Raw genomic sequence first — 21,113 nt, forward strand, 5'->3', positions numbered from 1 at the left:
TACCCTTCATGCTCTTCATCGGACACATAAACATTCGTTCCCTTCTCTTGCGTCGGAGTAAGATAGCACTGGATACGTGGTCAGTCCTCGAGATCCGTAACATCCCTCGGAACACCAACATCTCGAAAGCATGTATTCTTATAACGGTTTTACATTTCAGAGTCCGTGTTTCAGCGCCGTACAAAAGCGCTGTATGTACATAGCATCAGACGAAGTTGTGACCTGTCTGCAAGCTGAGGCATCAGTCACACAGCAGATTCCTCATTTTCAGAACGCAAGTACGAGCCATTTCTATTTGTACACGGATCTCTAAATCCAGGCCTAAGTACTCAATAATCCAGCTGCCAAGGTGCTTAAACCTCCGCACTTGTTCTACTTGTTCCCTATAAATGTTCATAAGACTGTGCGTGTTACGAGTTCTGGAAATGACCATCAGTTTGGTCTTGCCGGTGTTAATTTTAGGTCCAAATTTATCCCCTTCTGCTACGATTCTGTCTACCAGACGCTGAAGACCTTTAGTGTCATCTGCATACCTCAGATTGTTGATCAGCCTACCGTTAACTTTTACTCCACCTTCCGCTTCTTGAGGCGTAGCTCGGAAATTTTGCTCAGAGTACAGATTAAACAGCAGGGGAGATAATACACATACTTGCCGTATTGCATGTTTATATTAGTAGCGAGAGTTATGGAGTTTCGGATTCTTACGGAAGCTTCTAGATGGCCATCCACTTTTGTTGACAAATCAAGATCTTCGTTATCTATTACTCTTGTGTTCAGGATTCGCAGGAGTTGGGATTGTTTTACAAAATTGAATGCTTGGGCGTAATCAATGAAGCAGATATACATCCTTAGACTGCTCTCTATAATGCTGTAAATGTGTCGTAGGGGAGAACAAGGCCCCATGGGTCCAGAAACACTTATGGAAGCCAAATTGTGCGTCACATATGTCCAGTTTGCCTTTTTTTAATGGCTTCTGAAATCTATATTCTTCAGAATCAATTTAAGAACTTGACTCATGAGACTAATTAATAGGTACTGGCTACATCTACATCCGTCATGCAGTATGTTTAAGAGCTTAATCACATTTCCCATGAAAACTGACTGCCCACTTTACAATTTAAATTATCTGTTGACAAGAATTTGTAAGCTCGAGAAGCATTTTTGAAGCTGTGGATAGTAATGTAAGTTTCTTTTTAGTATCTGGTTTATGTCACACCTATTCAGCCAGTTCTTACGGCGACGTAGACAAAGGACGGGGCTAGGACAATGTAGGAAACGATAGCTCTGAAAATGGGAAACAGAGGGGGAAACACTGGGGCTCGAATCTGCTATCGGCCGAATACAAGCTAACAGTTTCAAAGCTCGATCCACATAGCAAACACGCTGGGTAATGTGATGTATATCCTCATTCTTCCGTGTATCAATATCAGAATGCCAGATTTTCGGTAACCGATGAACGGATATTTCTATAGAATCCTCAGTTAAATTTCACAAATTGCACATCAATACCGCATCTTCCTGCCAAAAATTCTCAAACGTCCACCATTGATTTTGAGGTTACCATAGAAAGTATCCTTGTGAATTTTCCTTCCTCAATTGCTTGATAGTGTGTGATAAGTTCCTTATAGCTTTTTTTTTGTCAATTTTCTGTTTAATTAGTAGAACAATGTATTCATTTTCAAAAAACGTGATTCCGGTGGTCTCGGAATGACCCAGTGTCAGTTGAATTAGTGACTGATTGTGATTAAATGTCACACAGCTTTGGAAGCTAGGAAAACAACAGATAGGGAATCTGCCACCTGGGCGACTGCCCTAAATGCAGATCAGGATTGATTGATTGATTGATTGATTGATTGATTGATTGATTGATTGATTGATTGATTGATTGATTGATTGATTGATTGATTGATTGATTGATTGATTGATTGATTGATTGATTGATTGATTGATTGATTGATTGATTGATTGATTGATTGATTGATTTCTGGAGTAGTAGGTTTCAAGTGTGCTTGCATCCATTTAGGACCTCTTGGATGACCTGCGTGTACTATGTCGGCAGCAAACAGCGCCTTTGATAGCGACACCACTTCATAAAAATTCGCTCAATAATTAACTGTGTGAATGGTTTCCGATACACTTGTTTATAAAGCATGTGATCAAATGTTCGACGTCGTAATTTACAACAGAATGTTGGTCACTGAGCAATATAAATATAAGTAACAGTAGTATAAGTGGCGGGTTCGGCGGCCTCCACTTCTACAGGCCCTCCGCAGAGGCCTCCTCCGCAGAGGCCTTCTCCGCCACCACCTCCTCACGTTTTCGGGAGAGCCCTCCTCCTCCACCACCACCACACGCTCGCGGGAGTGGCCTCCTCCTCACGCTGGCTAAGAGCGCGATCCTAACCTCACTTCCGCCATCTTGGAGGGGCTTAACCTAACTTTTTATGCGTAAGAGACCTAGCCTAATCTCACGGAGAGGCTTAACCTCAGTTTTACGGCCGGCTGCCTTTCCTGACGCCTAAGAGAGTGAGCTTAACCTTACATCTGCTATTTTGGAGGGGCTTAACCTAACTTTCGACGCACAAGACAGCAAGCCTAACCACATGGAAGGGCCTAACCTCAGTTTTACGATGGATGCCCTTCCCGATGCCAATTGCACAAGATGGCGGCTATACATGGCTCCTTATGGGACAGCGCCTAACCTCACATCCGCTATCTTAGAGGGGCTTAACCTAACACAAGACAGCAAGCCTAACCTCATGGAGGGGATTGACCTCAGTTTTACGGCTGGATGCCCTTCCCGACGTCAATTGCACAAGATGGCGGCTATACATGACTCCTTATGAGACGCCTTAAGGGTGCATGAGCAAGATGGTAGCTGCAGATGGCTGCTATACAAGGGCTCTTATGAGACTCCCTTGGGATGCTTGCGCAAGATGGCGCCTACAAAATGGCGGCTATACATGGCTCCTTATGAGACGCCTTAAGGGCGCTTACGCAAGATGGCAGCTGCTCTTATGAGACGGCTTAAGGGTGCTTGCACAAGATGGCTTGAGACGCCCTAAGGATGCTTGCGCAAGATGGCGGACACAAGATGGCGGCTATACACGGCTCCTTACGAGACACCTAAACGGTGCTTCCGCAAGATGACTGCTGCTCTTATCAAGAAAGCTAGCTTAGAGGCTAACGTGCCGTGCTGGTTCGATTCATTAAATTTGGGGCTTAAATGCAAAATGTTAAATATCTCGAAAACGGTGCGTCGTAGAGCAAAACGGACAAACGTTTTCTGCCTAATACGCAGGTTCGCAGTATCAGGAACATGATAGAATAAGAAAAAAGTAGTCTAATGATGAGATCAACGGTTCGGTTCCTACTTAGGCCCTTGGGCATTGACAGCTATCTAATTCTTCAAGATGACTGCTATACATAGCTTCTTATGAGAATGCTTAAGGGTGCTTGCTCAAGATGGCTGCTGCTTTTATGAAACGCCCTAGGAATGCTTGCGCAAGATTGCGGACACAAAATGGCGGCTATACATAGCTTCTTATGAGACTGCTTAACGGTGCTTCCACAAGATGACTGCTGCTCTTATGAGACGCCCTAGGGATGCTTGCGCAAGATGGCTGCGACAAGATGGCGGCTATACACAGCTCCTTATGAGACGGCCTAGGGGTGCTCGCACAAAATGGTTGTTATACACAGGCTCTTATGAAGTAAGCTAGCTTAGAGGCTAATGCGCAAGATGGCGGCTGCTGTTATGTATGCGGTAGAGGGCAATTTGAAATTGCACGTGCTCTTTAAAGCTACGTTCTTTTTGACAAGCTGCCATCTTTAATCAACAGAGCACCGTGCTGCTATCTTTATCGTAGTACTGGGCAATTTATACGTGACAGCTGTCATCCGACATCTTGCATCGCTAACCTTAGTGCTGCACTCTTTAGCTACTTAGCTTTGAAATGTGGTGGCGGACAATTTGGAAAAATTCCACATCTTTTTTACAGCAATCATCTTTAATCAACAGAGCACCGTGCTGCTATATTAAGCTACTACTTTCGAAATGTGGTGGCGGCAATTTCTACGTGCTCTTGTTTGGAAACACCTACGTGCTTTTTTGACAAGCTGACAGCAGCCATCTTTAATCGACAGAGCATCGTGCTGCCATCTTTTGCTACTACCTTTGAAATGTGGTGGCGGCAATTTAAAATTGTATCCAGCTGCCATCATTAACCAACAGGGCACCGTGCTGCTATCTTTAGCTACATACCTTTGAAATGTGGTGGCGGGTAATTTGAAAAAATCCGTTCGCTCTCATTAACTTTAGTGCATACGTGAACCTAACCTCTCATCTACCATCTTGAAGGAGACTATCTTTAGTTTACGACAAGATACCGTTCCCGACGCTAATTAGCACTTAGAGGTCACTACACAAGATGGTGGCTGCTATTATGACCTTCTCTTCTCTTAAAGTACAAGTTTAAACATGCATCGCGAAGGCTAGAGTGAGCACATGCTGCAGTAATGACGTTATTGTACGTGTTTAGACTTGATCGTTTTCTCAAAAGTAAGGAGGCAAAGGAATGCAATAAGTATGCATCATTAAAGAGAGAGTGTGCATGTGCTGCAGCGATGACATCATCATAGTTGTGCACGTTTACATTTGCAGATTACAAAAGAAGTGAATGAAACATAACAAAACTAGAATCGAACACTGTACTCGATGTTGTTAACTTCAACATGCGCTTAGAACATTGTTTGATGTGTTCAGATCACTAAATAAGTAATAACAAGATTAGAATCGAACACTGCACTCGACACAACACGTGTTTAGTACATGCCAGGGATACCTTTGTTCTAAGATCAGATTGCAGCACATTCCTTGTAAGGCTAAAGGGCTAATAGGCTAATAGGCTAAAGGGCTAATGGGCAAAAGGGCTAAAGGAGCTAAAGGGCTAAAGGGCTAATGGGCTAGGGTGCCTCTCCTCTCTCTATCCGGGCTTGAGACCGGCTCTACATCTAGAGGCGGAGTTAGCACCCTAAGGAAGGGAGAATTTTGGAAAATAATCTATACGAATATAGCTACTCGATCGACTATATACTACAGAAGGATGACTTAGGTGAGGGTAAGCGCTGGGATTGTAGGAAGGTGTTTAAGCTGTTGTACTGTCGAGAGAGAGCTATTGCTTAATAATACCTACACTACGTAATTCATGCTCTATTTCAAGAATATCTGCTTCGTACTCTGTGTAACCAGCATCATGATAGGCTCTTAGCAGTGGCAAACGTTTTACGAGTACGTTGGGGTCTTTACAATATCTTATGTGTACATAGGGTAACAGAGGCTTGTTATGAACTTTGAACCTATATGCAGACAGTTGATGTGTGGGGACTTGTTTTGATGCAATACGTGCTTTAGCAGTAGCGTTTCTAGGTGCACTCTTAACTTGTTTCTATAGCAATGAAGCGTTGAAATTTTCTTCTTTATCTTGCATCTCTTCTTGAGATGTTTGCACTTAGAAAATGAAGTAAAATCATCAAGCTGCAATGGCAATGAAACAATGAGATCTTCGTTTTCTTATTCTTCTTCTACTTTCCCTTTACTACTGTTTTGATCAACATCATTATCCTTATTATCATAATCATGATCCTGCCTCTCTTTATCTTGAAGTTTGTGCTTAGTAACAGAACTTGCAGCAGGCCTAGACAACAAGGGAGAATTAAAAATCTCCCGCAGAGGTATACTTTTTTTAAATAAATCAGTGTTCGCTTGAATACGGTCGAGCTCTTAGTATTTTGTTCTCGATGAAGTTACATTACACGCGGCTTCATGAAGTTACTAAGCACAAACTTCAAGATAAAGAGAGGCAAGATCATGATTATGATAATAAGGATAATGATGTTGATCAAAACAGTAGTAAATGGAAAGTAGAAGAGAAGAAGAACTTGATGATTTTACTTCAATTTCTAAGCCTATTACACGTTCTGTCGCAGTGCAAACATCTCAAGAAGAGATGCAAGATAAAGAAGAAAATTTCGACGCTTCATTGCTATCGAAACAAGTTAAGTTCAGTTTAAAGAAGAAACTACTTGAAACCCTGTTCTTCCAATATTCGATTATTGTGACGTAGTTTACAAAGATGTGAAAACCGAGCTTCGAGATAAACTACAACGTGCACAGAATGCCTGTGTAAGATTTATATGTAATCTGAAATGTTCAGATCATATTACCCAGTCTTACGTCGACCTCGGATGGCTACGCCTTGAAGACAGACGCAAGCTGCATACCCTGACTTCATTGCACCGAATCCTTACCTTACAATCCCCATCTTACCTGTATGAACGATTTCATAGCCTTTCTGAACACCATGATAAAAACACCAGAGCGCTGAGCTCGACACTGCTCACTATTCCTAAGCATAAATCGTCAACCTACAACAATTCCTTCACTGCTGTGGCCAGCCGTGAATGGAACTTCCTTCCGCAGGTCAGAGGGATATCAAACCACGGAAGATTTAAAAGTATGTGTTCAAAATATCTCTATGAAACGATCTCGTAGTGCGACAGTCTTTTTCTTCTTCTTCTTCTTCTTCTTCTTCTTCTCCCCAGGGTCCTTCTTCTTCTTCCTCTTCTTATTATCATTATTATTATTATTATTATTGTTGTTGTTGTTATTATTATTATTATTATTATTCATCAGTAGTGTTAGAAAGTACTCAGCTGTGGTTTTCCTGCATAGTTATCCTTATCCCTATCCCCATTTTGCAATGTTATTCACCCACAGTAAAATTATGAAAGCTGAACATTCGTCAATGTGATATACTTCTGGAATTGGACAAATTAATTGTAAATATTAGTAGGTTTATCTATATTATTATTATTATTATTATTATTATTATTATTATTATTATTATTATTATTATTATTATTATTATTATTATTATTATTATTATTATTATTATTTCCGCCTCCGTAGCGTAACGGTTAGTGTTATTGGCTGCCGTCCTTGGGGGCCCGGGTTCGATTCCCGGTACTGCCAGGAATTTAAGAATGGGAGGAGGGCTGGTATGTGGTTGAAATGGTACATGCAGCTCAACTCCAATGGGGGTGTGCCTGAAAAGCGCTGCACCACCTCGGGATGAGGATACGAGTTCACTTTTATTTTTATTATTATTATTCTTCTTATTATTGAAATTGTAATTCGTTCTTTGTTGTACGTTAATTTCTTCACAGGAAGCAATATGTTAATTTATATTTGTGTATTATAATAGTTATTTTTATGTACAGCAGAATAGCATAGTACCGTAGTAATTTGTTTCAGTCGCTTTTTTCATTTATTCAGTATGTTATATATATTTTATGTTAATTATGTATTTCACTGGTTAAGTGTAAGATAGGGAGACGTGTCCCTAAGTTTGCCAGTTAAAATAAATCATGTCTATCTATCTATCCAAGTCATTTGCCTGGTGTGAAAATGTGAAGTACGGAAAACCATCTTCGGGGCTGCCGACAGTGGGGCTCGAACCCACCATCTTCCCATTACTGGATACTGGTCACACATAAGCGACTGAGCTATCGAACTCGCATTTTTTTATAATTACCATTCCAAACTCCTTTAGATTGTCATTCCAAATGTTCAGTCTCCTTTGTACTTCCTTTTCTCCCTTTCACCAAATCCCCACATCATCTGCAAACGCCAAAGCATTCACTTCATCACTACTGATACTCTGTTTAACGTTTTATGATTTCGTCCAACAATATCATAAACAATAATGGCGGCAGTGCACTTCCTTGCTTGAGAACTTTTATTGTATAAACTGTTTCAGAGTCATCACTCACCGCTTGTACACTGCTTTTACTCTCATGATACAACTCCTTTTCAGTAGGCATTCCCATACATGTTTTCTCTTAACTGTATCATAAGCTTTTTCTAAATCCAAAGATAAGAAGATGATTTCGTTGTTCCTCTCCAGATACTTTTCCATTATCGTTCGCACTGTAAATATCTATTCGGTCTAAAGCCATATTGTTCTTCCTCTAACTGTGTTTATATAGATTATGCAGGGTAAAACGGATGAACGTGGGGATCGCGATCGACGGAAACACACTTGTCTGAAGAACGTACGAGATTGTCCTGGACTAGATTCGACTAGACTGATGAGGACAGCCGAACATCGTACAGACTTCACTGATTGCGGACAACCCTCAGTAATGGAGAAAGCACTACAAGAAGAAGAATAAGAAGGAGAATGGCATTTCTCACAACAGGCTGTGAGAAATTTCTAGAGTCCTCTATGTGTGCAGAACAACAATGCTTTTTATAATGTTCCAGAAACGAATATTTTGAGTTGTTAAACAAGCGAATACTTACATAAATTGTTATCTGTAACTGAATATTTCTTGAAGGGGATCATAGACACTGTAAGCTGGCAAGAACTTGTGCGAATAATCTGTGTCCACACGTTTACATGTCTGTAACATTTCGTCTCCGTGCATTAAACACAAAAGCGAAATGATCGCCAGAATAATTCATGACTCTAATTAAGTGCAAGCCTTTCAGTATAGGGACCATATACTGATTAATTTAAGGTAATCAATTCATTATATTTTTACAAATATAAACATTAATTATATATATAATGTAATAAGCAGACAACGAAGAGTTCAGTGGTAGCTGCAGCTCATTGTAGGTTTGTGGCGTTTAATTACATTTCTGAGCACCGCAATGGCAGACAGTGGATCTGGGTGACAATAAAGGCACAGTAATTTTTCCAAGCGCTTGCTTTATCACGTGGTGTTAGGTTAACAAGGTAAATAGGGGTATTATATGAACATAGATAATTTTTAAATTCTTGTTTATTTTCTGTTAAGATAAGCACAATTTTCTTTTATACTGAAGAGCTATACAAGCAAAGCTCTTCTCCAGTGCGAACAATCAACGTAAATCATGATGTTGGTAGGTACAGGAAAGTTCTTCGAAAGTAGTGGATCATTCTTTAGACACTTCGATACTTGCAAGAGTACTGGATCATTTAGATTTAGTTGGGTAAATACCCACCCTAGAAAGAAGAACAGTGAGAATATTATTAAATAAGTGAATAAATAAATAAATAAATCAGTAATCATTAAATAACTAATGAGTAGATAAATGAACTAATTAATAACTAATGAAATACATAAATAGTAGGGCCTACCGTACAATAAAATAAGCATAATGTTTAATAGATATAAATTACGGTAAAACCCGGTGTGTGCCGATACTGTACTCTAGGTATATTCGAGCTATACTGGACTATATTTAGTGTGGTTTCTATTGCAGTATTTTCTAGTTTCTTTTTAGTGGCACAAGTTTCAAACAATGACAAACGTTTATTCAGATGCGAGTTTGTATTCTCTTCGTACTAGCGATGAAAGGTACGGGCCTTAATTTTTCAAATATTATTCCAAACAAATTATCTTTAAATTTGTTCGCTTTTGAGATCTTTCATCAAGAAGGGCACCCATTCGGTCCCGCTCAATTTACAGCATTGTTTATTGCTGGGCTATGGAGAACGTAGGATAAAGCCGAGGAAAGTATTTCTAATGGACCAGAAAAGAGAACTGCATACTGCTTTGATGGGTAAATGTGAAAAGAGTTGACTGTAATAGTCTGTCTCAGGACTGAACAATGTGTTCGGGGCGGTCGTGAACGGCGGCTTAATTCAGCTCATTTTGTGAAATGTCTCTGACCGCTGACCGCGGTGTGAGGTGACCGCTTAAGGAGGAGACTTCATTGAAAAATATATTGATTCCAGTGAAAAAATGTTTTCTTGCTGGACCACTGAAGTCTGTTTCAGTGTGTGTGTTAAATTCTCTGAATATACTTTCTGAAGTATTTATAAAGTGTAAAGATTTACTTTCAGTCTCCAAATTCTCTGTGCTCACGAGATGCATATCTGTGTTTAAAGATGTTTGTATACAGCATATGATTAATAACATAAAGCGACATGGACGAATATGATAACGTTGCTTAGCATGAAAAAAATTAGCTTTATTTTAAAAGTAACAGAGTACTGGTAATATTCTATTTATATTCTGAGTCTTGTTTCTTGGGTGTGGTGTCATAACTTACAAGAAAGTCACTCTATGCATTTTATGATATGATATTGGCGTACTGTACTTACCGGTACATAGTAAAGACCCTCTGGTATCTGAAACAAGAAAGAGAGAAGTGTTTTATTTATACATTTTTGTTCTGACGGCGGGCACCAAAATACCCTTTCAAACCAAAACAATGTAGCACATGCATGGAATGCCAAATGACTAGTAGCTATAGAAACAAAATAAGGACAGGCCAGAAATCTCTCACCTTATATTTTCAATATATACGTATATACAGTATATAATCGCACAATACGTTAATGAGGGCATTTTGTTGTATACGTTGTATAAGGAACAAGTGGACCTATAATATAATGTTTGTTGTTTGTATCTGAATGAGAGGTAAATTAGATTTTGATAATACTTAAATATAATTCTGAATACATATTAAGGACACATGGCTGTGAACACCGCAGTAAAGTAGAAGCAAATATTTTGGACATAACTTGGACAAAGGAATTATTTTAGGTCGATACAAATTATCACATTAAAATTAATTATGTCATTTACAGTAAGCTACAAAAATTGAAAACTAGAAAAGCAGCTGGAATTGATAAGTTTTCGGGAGATATACTGCAGACAATGGGTTGGGATATATGCCATATATAAGTACTTATCTGGTTATTGTTTGCATGAAGGAACTATACCAAATGAATGGAGAGTTGCCATGGTAGCCCCTGTGTATAAAGGAAAGGGTGAAAGACATAAAGCTGAAAATTACAGGCCAGTCAGTTTGACATGCATTGCACGTAGCTTTGGGAAAGCATTCTTTCTGATTATATTAGACATGTTTGCGAAATTAATAACTGGTTTGATAGAAGACAGTCTGGGTTTAGGAAAGGTTATTCTACTGAAGCTCAACTTGCAGGATTCCAGTAAGGTATAGCAGATATTCTGGATTCAGGAGGTCAAATGGACTGTATCGCGATTGACATATCTAAGGCATATGATAGGGTATATCATGGGAGACTACTGGCAAAAATGAGTGTAATTGGACTTGATAAAAAGTGACTGAATGGGTGGCTATTTCTAGTAAATAGATCTCAGAGATTTAGAGTAGGCGAAGCTTTATTTGAACCTGTAATAATTAAGATGGGAGTTCTTCTAGGCTATTTTTTGGACCTTCATGTTTTCTTATACATATAAATCAATGGTATGTGTAAAGAAGTGGAATCAGAGATAAGGCTTTTTGCAGATTCATCTTATTCTGTAGAGATTAATAAATAACAAGATTGTGAGCAACTGCAAAATGACGTCGATTATGTTGTGGGAAGGACAGTGGGCAATGGTATGACGATAAAGGGGATTAAAAGTCAATTTGTGAGTTTTTCAATTGTAATTACCACATTGATGGGGTGGAAGTTCCCTTTGAGAATCATTGTAAGTATCTAGGTTTTAATATAAGGAAAGATCTCCATTGGTGTGATGACATAAATATGATTGTTAATAAAGGTTACAGATCTCTGCACTGGGTTATGAGGGTATTTAGGAGTTGTTGTAAGGATGTAAAGGAGAGGGCATATAAGTCTCTGGTAAGACCCCAACTAGAGTACGGTTCCAGTGTATGGGATCCTCACCGGGGTTACTTGATTCCAGAACTGGAAAACATGCAAAGAAAAGCAGTTCGATTTGTTCTGGGTGATTTCCGACAAAAGAGTAGCGTTACAAAAATGTTGTAAACTTTGGCTATGTATGGTGTGAAAATGTTGCTCGTAAGGTCGGTTGGTGTATATATTTCAGTAGGCTCTGCAGACTGATATGTAATAGCAACTCTGGCTCGGTGAGGAAAGCAACGGGAAACTACCTCACTCCTCATTTCCCTATTATGCCTCTTAAGTGATGCCTAGGCCATCTATGACTGCTGATGGCGTAGCTGTTGAGCATCCAACCAGCGTTAGCGCTGACGGACTGAACATGCATACATATTATTAATGATATAAGTTCACATATTTTCAAAATTGCTCATTTAATAAATCGTCCTTAACGATTAACATCATCACTCATTTTTAGAACATTCATGGATTTTGAATATAGTCTGTAAATTCATTTTCAATTAATTAATTACTAATGCCAATTTCTTATTAGTTTTATATTATATGATTATCAATTAAACAGTCTCATATTTATTATATTTTCGTCAATAGTTAATTATCGGTGTTTATTATCACAATAAACAGTTAAGAATTATTAGTTCAACAAATTGTATCAGCCTAATTTATCTTAATTGATTATTAATCTCTCTAATATTCTTGGCTTGATTATTAAACTTATTTCGATGAATAAAAATTTATGTTAAAAATCATCGCCACCAAAATTTAATACAGGCTTCTCATTACCTTCACTTCATTTTATTCTCATAGGAATATCGTCTCAAATTATCATTGCTTAATACCGATGTCCTGGTTTAAATAACACGTGGTTATTAATTTAAATTTTCCTTTGCGACCACAGAAGTTTGAATTTTTCTCATTTTTCATTGCCTTCACCTTTGTTTTCACTACAGTGTAACATGGTATTCAAATGATTGATCTAAACCTTACATCTCTAAACTCTCCATCAGTGTAGCAATGCATTGTTCATCATTGGAATGCAATAAATTCTTTCCTCTGCCAAAAATTCCTATCTTCAACATGATCTGAAATCTTGCACATTGTCAGAACATGCGAAGTTGAGAAATTCCACATATTCCTACTTTTAAAGACACCACTCAAACGTATTCATATAATTAGTTTATTAGTTCTGATACAGTCAGGCATTAGGCTGTAAGGAATTGAAACATTATTTCTGAGAATGATAACGAATTTTGATAAAATCAGGAGCATTTAGAATCTTAAGAAAATTTAATCTGTTATTTGTGTTATTATCCAGCAAATGTCATTTTATTTTGAATTCCAGTTCGTAAATCTCTCGCATGGAACTTCAGGGGAAATAAATCGTCGACAACATAAATGAAAAATTTGTACACGTGTGATTTCAAAGACAAAAAGTTAATTAACAGCCATTAATTTGTAATTAAGCAATGGTATTGCTTTGTTATTTAATAAATGTAAATTTTGTGTGGATTCATGTGTGGCATTTGCCACGTGCCTATCCTTATACACGTCTAGTGCCAAAAATGTATGACTCTAATAAATGCCCTATAATGTATTGGCAATATTGTGGTTCAGTTCTGAAGCTAGTTTTTTGGGTGTCAAACCTTAACTTATGGGAATAGCGCTCTGTTTACTATACAGTACGATTTTTATTGTAATTGTTGCACTGTACTTACGTTGCCATCAGAATTCTCGGACTTTTCCTGAAACATTAAAACAAACAAACATTTTATTTCTAAATTTCATACTGACGTTGGGTTGTACGACCTGTGACAATAAAGTTCGGTGAATAGTCCTGTACTATCAACATAGATGAACAATGCACGACAGTGACCTTACTGTCCTTCGAAATAGTCCCCTCCCATAAGTATGCACTGCTGAGATCGGCGATACATGTCCTGGAAACTTTGCAAGAAGGCTCCCTTCGGGATGGTGTTCAAAAGCCTCGTCACATTTTGTCGGATGTCAGGAATATCGTCAAATCTGTTTATTTTCAAAGCGAGTTTGTGTCGTGGGAATAGGAAGATAGCCTGTGAAGCCTCTAAACGTGCCTGCTTCTGATCGTCAGTCAAGTGATGTGGTACAAGACGACAGCATAGTTAATCGCCGATCTTCGTGATTAATATCCTCACCTTCTCAATGTTTTCGTCACTGAAGGCGGTCGCCGGTCTTCCGCTACGGGGGTTGTCAGAAACACTTTCCCAGCCTCCTCAAAAACGGGCGAACCATATGTACACACACTTCAAGTACAGTGTTTATCTTCATAAATACGTACCAGCATCGCATGCGTTTCTTTCGGTGCCTTGCCAAACTTAAAACTATACTGTACATTGATCTTTTGGTCGTTCATGTTCGTGTTCGCAGTTCAGAACCAACGCACTAAACACACACTGTGTCAAACAGGTCATACACGGCACACATGAGGCTCAAAGGAACAACGTTGTGAGCAGGTGATCAAAACTTGCTGCTACGCAGGTGCAGCGTTGTGTGTCTCCAGTGTTGCCGAATCGACCGTTCTGACTTCCCCTTCACCGAATTTTATTGTCACAGGTTGTAAGATTTTTTTCAAAACATCAAAATGATAGCTTCGGGCTTGAAGGACAGATGATTTGTACTGAATGCGTGCAAACAACAGAAAACTGAAACTAAAAATATCTGATGCAAAGAACGTACCAAAACAAGGATACTCCGGAAGGCTGTCACCTTAATTCCTTATAAATATAAAATAAAATCTGTTTCTGTACATTAATCAAAATTGCTGTATCGACCGTGTACGCATTAACAAGGAAATGCACTTTTTAATTTTCCGTCATATGTCTGTCTGTACGTATGTATGTATGTTCGGATATCATGCGAAAATGGGTGAAGGGAATTGTAATGAAAATCGGTATCTAAAGTCGGAAAATTATGCACTGGAATATACGATAAAAGTAATGTTATTCATGCTGAGTGAAATGGTAATTTAGGTAAATGCCTAAAATGTAATTCTCAAATATTTATGTTATTAGTGGGCCTATCAGTAAATATTAATTTACTACGGTTACCTATAATTATATTTCTGATCATTTATGTCTTATACATACCGGCTATGATAACAGAGATATTAATGAATTTATTTATTTGTTTCTAAGTCCATATCAAGGACGAACCACGAGAAAAAAGGGAGAATAGAATTTAATGAAATTTGGGATGTAAAGCCTTGAAATAAGGTACTAGAGTTTAGGCTATAAATAATTTTATTTACGCCGGGTGAAAAAGTAATTTAGGGGAAGGTGCCTAAAATTTAATTTTTTTAAACGTATGCTATTGGTCCTATTGAAAGGTATTACTACCGTAACAAAAGTTCTAGAGAATATATTATGTTCCGATCATTTATATCTCGTACAGTTTTAATATACCAACTATGATAATACAATGAATTTAGACGTTTGTTGGTTAGTCCGTATCAGCTCCGAGCATTGCTAACATGGAAATATTGTTCAGTCATGTTAATTGGCGATGATCTTTGTCGTGATTATCTTAAGGCGTAAAACCGCTTGGTCATCGGTCCGTATAGTGTAGACAAGGGAAAGTGTGAAAATGAATATTAAAATGAGAAAAATAGTAACGGAACGATCGCTTGAAGAATAATACAAGAGAGAGTCGTCAAAGAAGGAAGGACAGCCTTTACATTAGATGCCCTAATATAACACAGTCAAAAGAAAACGAAATGTTAACGAGAGCTCATAAAACAGATCGACAGTAATATGTCAATGACCACTGTGGTGATGCGATTTGTCTCTTCTGCTGCCACTCATCTCCGATAGATGGGATTGCTGCTGTGGGTCGAGTAAAATAACATGCCTGAATATTGGTGGAAAGTAGCTGTGGGGATTTAAATAACATTGCAAATTCTATATGATTGTTTTGCAGCTAGTAGTTGTAGCGTACAGTTGCTCAGTAAGTTAATTAGCGCACGTTGTAGTATAAGTTGAACCTGTAAATATAAAGTTTGTTGTGCGTATCCACTGGGCTGGTATCCACATGAGAGGTGACTTATATTTTGATGATAATTTAATAATAAAAATGCGAGGATCCTATAGCATCAGGAGGGACTAACCCAAGAAGTGGAAAATACAATTAGTTACAAAATGAATGGGAAACAGGAGGATTGCCTTCGATAAGTAAATTAAATTGTAACAGTTGCTGACAATGTAAACGCAATGAAGAGAGTATTGGGTGAAATCCTCCCTAATTCTAACCTCAAAGTAAACACTAAAGCAATGTTATATGTAACTCAAGTAAAAAACGGCAATGAGAGAAATGAACAGGATAGCGAACTTAATTATCTTGGAAGTGCCTTGACCATTGACAGCAGAAGTATCCATGAAGTGAGAAAAAGAAAGCCTCCATAACCAAGGAAACATGTACAAGGCGGCAAATACCTAAAGATTAAAACAAGTACAGTAGATACTGTATTTGGGGCGTACTTTCACATGGATATTAAAGTTGCACGCCGGAGAAACATGGAAGACAGCAACTGGAAGCATTAGATATAATGATTTACAGAAGAATAACGAAGCAATTTGCACACAGATCAAAAGTAACACCCATCCCTCCTAGAAATAGGTGAATAAAGTTGATTATTACTTTAAGGGGACGACTCTGAGGACCAATGTTCTTATTTTCATTAAAAGAGACATATGTTATCGCTGCTACAAACAAATATTCTCTATGTCTTTCAGAATATCCTTAGTGGCATTCCTTACAATTATATGAGGTACGCCCTAAAATTCCTATTACACAATTTAAATTTTTATCGGAAGACAGAGTAGATACTTCATTGACCACGAGCACTTACCATGAAACGTACCACACCGCCGCTACCAAAGAATCAGACCCACACGTCTAAAAATCCCCCGTCTTCTGCCTTAGTGAGTAGAGCAGACAACTTCTGACGTCATGTGTCTACCTCCCGTCCTGGAGGGAGAGGAAGTTCCCCCTGTGTGGGTTGTGACAGCGGCAAATGTTGGAGTAACAGGTGTTTCTCAGTGAGTGTGCCGGAGTATTATACACCCTGTGTGGGTTGTGAAGTGGCGAATGTTGGAGTAACAGGCTTTTCTCAGTGAGTGTGCCGGATTATTACACGGCCTGTGTGACTTATGGCAGTGGCGGATGTTGGAGTAACAGGTGTTTCTCAGCGAGTGTGCTGGGGTATTGCACACCCTGTGTGGGTTGTGACAGCGGCGGATGTTTGAGTAACAGGGGTTTCTCAGTGAGTATGCCGGAGTATTACACGCCCTGTGTGGGTTGTGGCACCGGTGGATATTGGACTAACAGGTGTTTCTCAGTGAGTGTGCCGGAGTATTACACGCCCTTTGTCGGCTGTGGCACCGCTGGATATTGGACTAACAGGTGTTTCTCAGTGAGTGTGCCGGAGTATTACACGCCCTTTGTCGGTTGTGGCACCGGTGGATATTGGACTAACAGGTGTTTCTCAGTGAGTGTGCCGGAGTATTACACGCCCTGTGTGGGTTGTGCCAGCGTCAGGTATTGGAGTAACAGGTGTTTCTCAATGTGTGTGCCGGAGTATTACACGCTCAGTGTGGGTTGTGGCAGTTGCGGATATTGGAATTACAGGTGTTTCTCAGTGAGTGTGCCGAGGTACTACAAGTAGGTACAGTTGGTGGTCTCCATGCAAAAATGTTCCTGTAACTGGACGCAGAAGGACTGCTCATGGATGGTGCAGACGGGATATATTTAAACACATAGTGGTTTGTTCCTTGAAATGGGATCAGTTCGTTTCTGGGCGTAGTTCATATTTAAGAAAATATCTACTGAACACCGCTATAAGTCCTGACAGAAGTACATTCACATTGTATATGCATTTCAATATGTATGTACAAGCTGACCTCATGCATTGGTAATATTCTGCTTCACATCTGATCTTCGTTCATTGTGTGTCATAGACTAAAGCTTGAGAAATGTGTCGATTTCTGTCATAATTGAGGAACTGTACTTACCGGCTTTGCATAACTCTGCTGCGTGGCAACTGCTTGAAACATCAAAACAAAGAAATATTTGTAATAATTTTGCAGTGACAAGATACTACAAATAATCTTTCAAACCAAGAAATAAAGAGACGACTTGACTGGAAGAACAGACGATTAAGACAGAATCTGTTCAAACCAGCAAACTGGAACTGAAGTGACCGGCAGCAAAAGAGGTATAAAAATTTCGAAATATGAACGACAGTACCATTGCCGCTTTCCTTCTCCTAACTTACTCTGTATGTATATATACGTGCTGTAAGTATTTTATTTGAGGAATGTCCACTGTGACATGGGAATCACTAGCAATTTTGTGTTTGCAATTCGATACATTTTGATACGATAATTCCTTTCGAACATTTTAATTATTCTAGCATTATTTTGTTAAGAAGGAAGCTATATTTTCCAGTTCGACTTTGTAAGAGTTATTTTACATGTTTTCAGGCTGTGACAAAAAATTAATACATTGTAACACATACAACACTATAATAAACTTGTAAAAATACACACTAATAAACTAAGAATGGCATGTTGCATTGCAGCTTTCACGGCCCGTACTTATAGACATGACACTGTATAGGCGTTTGGGCTTATGGCTGTCAAGAAAATAAGGTGAATTTCTTTTCGTTTCGCAGAGAACTATGTTTATGAAGCCTTTCTTGTGGACAATCGAGATTTTCTTCTGATGACGCAGAGCACAGTTCTCTGCGAAACGCAAAGAATTTCACCTTATTTCTTGACACGGCATAAGCCCAAACGCCTATACAGTATCATGTCTAAAAGAATGGCATGTCTCATCCACTAGAGCGTCGTCATATTCTTTCAAATCATTTTAAATCTAGCATGTATATACGTGTGTGTGTGTGTGTGTGTGTGTGTGTGTACGTTCCGTAAAATTGTTAATGATTGAGAGTTGAAGATATTATGAATAAATAATAAAAGAAGATTGTCACCTTATTATATACAGAAAAGCTTCTATTCTTGTCCAAGCTGCTGATCAATCGTCCGTAACCTTGAGCAACTGCGTCCGTTCTACAGTTGCAGTTACTTGCTCAAAATTTCACCAAATCTACACAACGTGCTACTGAGGAACGAGAAAGGTGTTTCTCATCACTAAATAGAATGAAGACTTTTCTGAGAAATGCAATGACAACTTAATAATAATCGTATGGCCTCAGCTACCGTGCGCAGACATTTCAATTTGACGCCATCTGGCTCTCTGCTCGTCAATTTGACGTTCCGTATTACTCTAGGCCCACTAGATGGCAGACGGAGTAAACCGAAGCTCTCCTGGGCGTCTGTGGCTGAGATTTAATGAATTTTGTCGGGTAAACACCAAATGTGTCACCAGAGATCTTTTACATACTGACATCGTACAACATGAAGTGTTGAATGGACTTTTTTTCCGCCCTTCAAAAATCCGACTATCTCTGCCGGGTTTGAACCCGCCATCTTGGGATGCGGAGGCCGACACTCTACCGCTGATCCACAGAGGAAGCTGTAATAACAACTGAGAGGTAGAGGCGCCCAACGTATACAATAGTGTATATACATACATATGATCTGATATATTTTGAGAATGCTGTTCTAGGACGAAACATGTCACTTTTGTTTTAATAGCGTGCATTAGTTACGGGTATGTTACATAATTATTTTCGATAGACTGAGATGCTTTAAAGTTACACCAGCATTATTTAGCAATTAGCTTGACTTGTTCGTGCAGCGCGACGTTTGATTAGCGCGAAACAGAGTTACTTTTGATTTCTGTTTTGATTTTTGAGTGGACTTGCCCCTCGGTCACAGACAGCGCGTCCTTACTTCTCAGTTGTCATTGCTTTTCTCAGCAAAGTCTTTCTTCTAATGAATGAAGTGAAACACCTTTCCGTTCCTCATCAGGCATCGGTATGTTAGCAATAGCACATTCAGACGTAGAAGTCAGTGGAGTGTGTGTCTTTTTTCTTTTCCAGAGAACTACCTGCGACCCTTCTCGGTCACATTTTGCTTGTGACCGAGACTGTGTCTACGCAATAGGATTCTGCTTCAAGAAACATAGCCAACAACATCGTTTGGAGTAACTGTAATATAATTATTATTATTATCATTAAAATTGTTATTATTATTATTGAAATTTATTTATGTCTCACGGACACAGATAAGTCTTATGGCGACGATGGGATAGGTAAAGCATCGAAACGGGAAGGAAGCGGCCTTGGCCTTAATTAATGTATAACGCCAGCATTTGCCTTGTGTGAAAATAGGAAAACACGGACAAACATCTTCAGGGTTGTCGACAGTGGGGTTCGAATCCACTACCTCCCGGATGCAAGCTCACAGCCGCGAAGCCCTAACCGCAAGGCCAACTCACCCGCTATCATTACTATTGGGAGTATTAGGCGGTATTTGGATTTTTCAATATGATCTATTTCTAACTACATCGTTTTTGGTTATAAGGGGAGGATGCTCTCTCTCCATTTTCTCTGGCTCTTTGGGTATAACAAAACGCAATTTGCTTCAAGATTCGGCTGCGTTAGATTCGATGCCTTCCCTTTAAGTAATGTATTAAATTAAACTAGCTGCTGATAGCTTTGTGTCTGTCAGGTTATTAGCCTGGTAGCTGGGGGATCCTCAAGTAGCACCTCTTAAGGCTATGCTATGAGGTATTCTAGGCAAGATGAGGTATAGGAGAGTTTCCCTTTGCTTCCTCACTTGATCAGAAGTGCTATTGCAGCACTAATGCGTAGTTCTGCTCAAGACCACCCCTACCTGAAAACGTTCATACTGTCATAGCCATATTTAGAACATAACTAAAACACACGATTGTAGGAGTTAAATCGTTTTCTAAGTATCGACAAGCTCTTCAGTGCTTGAACACTCAAAATCGCATTGCAGTGAGACAGTACTCGTTAACTAGCCGCTAGAGGAATTCATATAACAAGGAAAATTATCGACTCGTCAGCATTTCTACTGGTAGAGCTCATGAATCTTTATAATTATGTATAATAACATTTAGTTTGTACACTGCTCAGAATTTATAAAGAATGTTATTATTTCTGTATCGGTCGTGTCCACAGTAACAAGGAAATGCACTTTTTAATTTTCCTTCATGTCTGTCTGTCTGTCTGTCTGTGTGTACGGATATATGTACGCGCATCGTGAGAAAATGGCTCAAGAGAATTTGAAGAAGATCGTTATGTATAATCGGGAAATTAGGCTCTACAATCTAGTCCATAAATAATTTTATTCAGGCTGAGTGAAGTGATCGTTGAGAGAAAGGCCTAAAATGTAATTCCCAAATATCTATATTATTAATGATCCTATCGAAAAATACTACATTAATTATATAGAATTAAACTTTCGTC

The 21,113-nt window shown here is 38.9% G+C and overlaps 1 long non-coding RNA gene across 1 annotated transcript; it reads right to left on the reverse strand.

The window, feature by feature from the left end:
* Positions 1 to 8,831: 8,831 nt before the first annotated feature.
* On the reverse strand, positions 8,832 to 17,760 carry LOC137503111 (uncharacterized). The gene is made up of 4 exons (XR_011019055.1): positions 17,728 to 17,760; positions 13,402 to 13,428; positions 10,157 to 10,183; positions 8,832 to 9,052 (listed from the first exon to the last, which is right to left on the reverse strand). It is a non-coding gene; the product is annotated as an uncharacterized lncRNA (long non-coding RNA).
* Between the last annotated feature and the right edge of the window lie 3,353 nt (positions 17,761 to 21,113).

Source organism: Anabrus simplex, chromosome X (assembly GCF_040414725.1).
Source record: "Anabrus simplex isolate iqAnaSimp1 chromosome X, ASM4041472v1, whole genome shotgun sequence".
Lineage (NCBI taxonomy): Eukaryota > Metazoa > Arthropoda > Insecta > Orthoptera > Tettigoniidae > Anabrus > Anabrus simplex.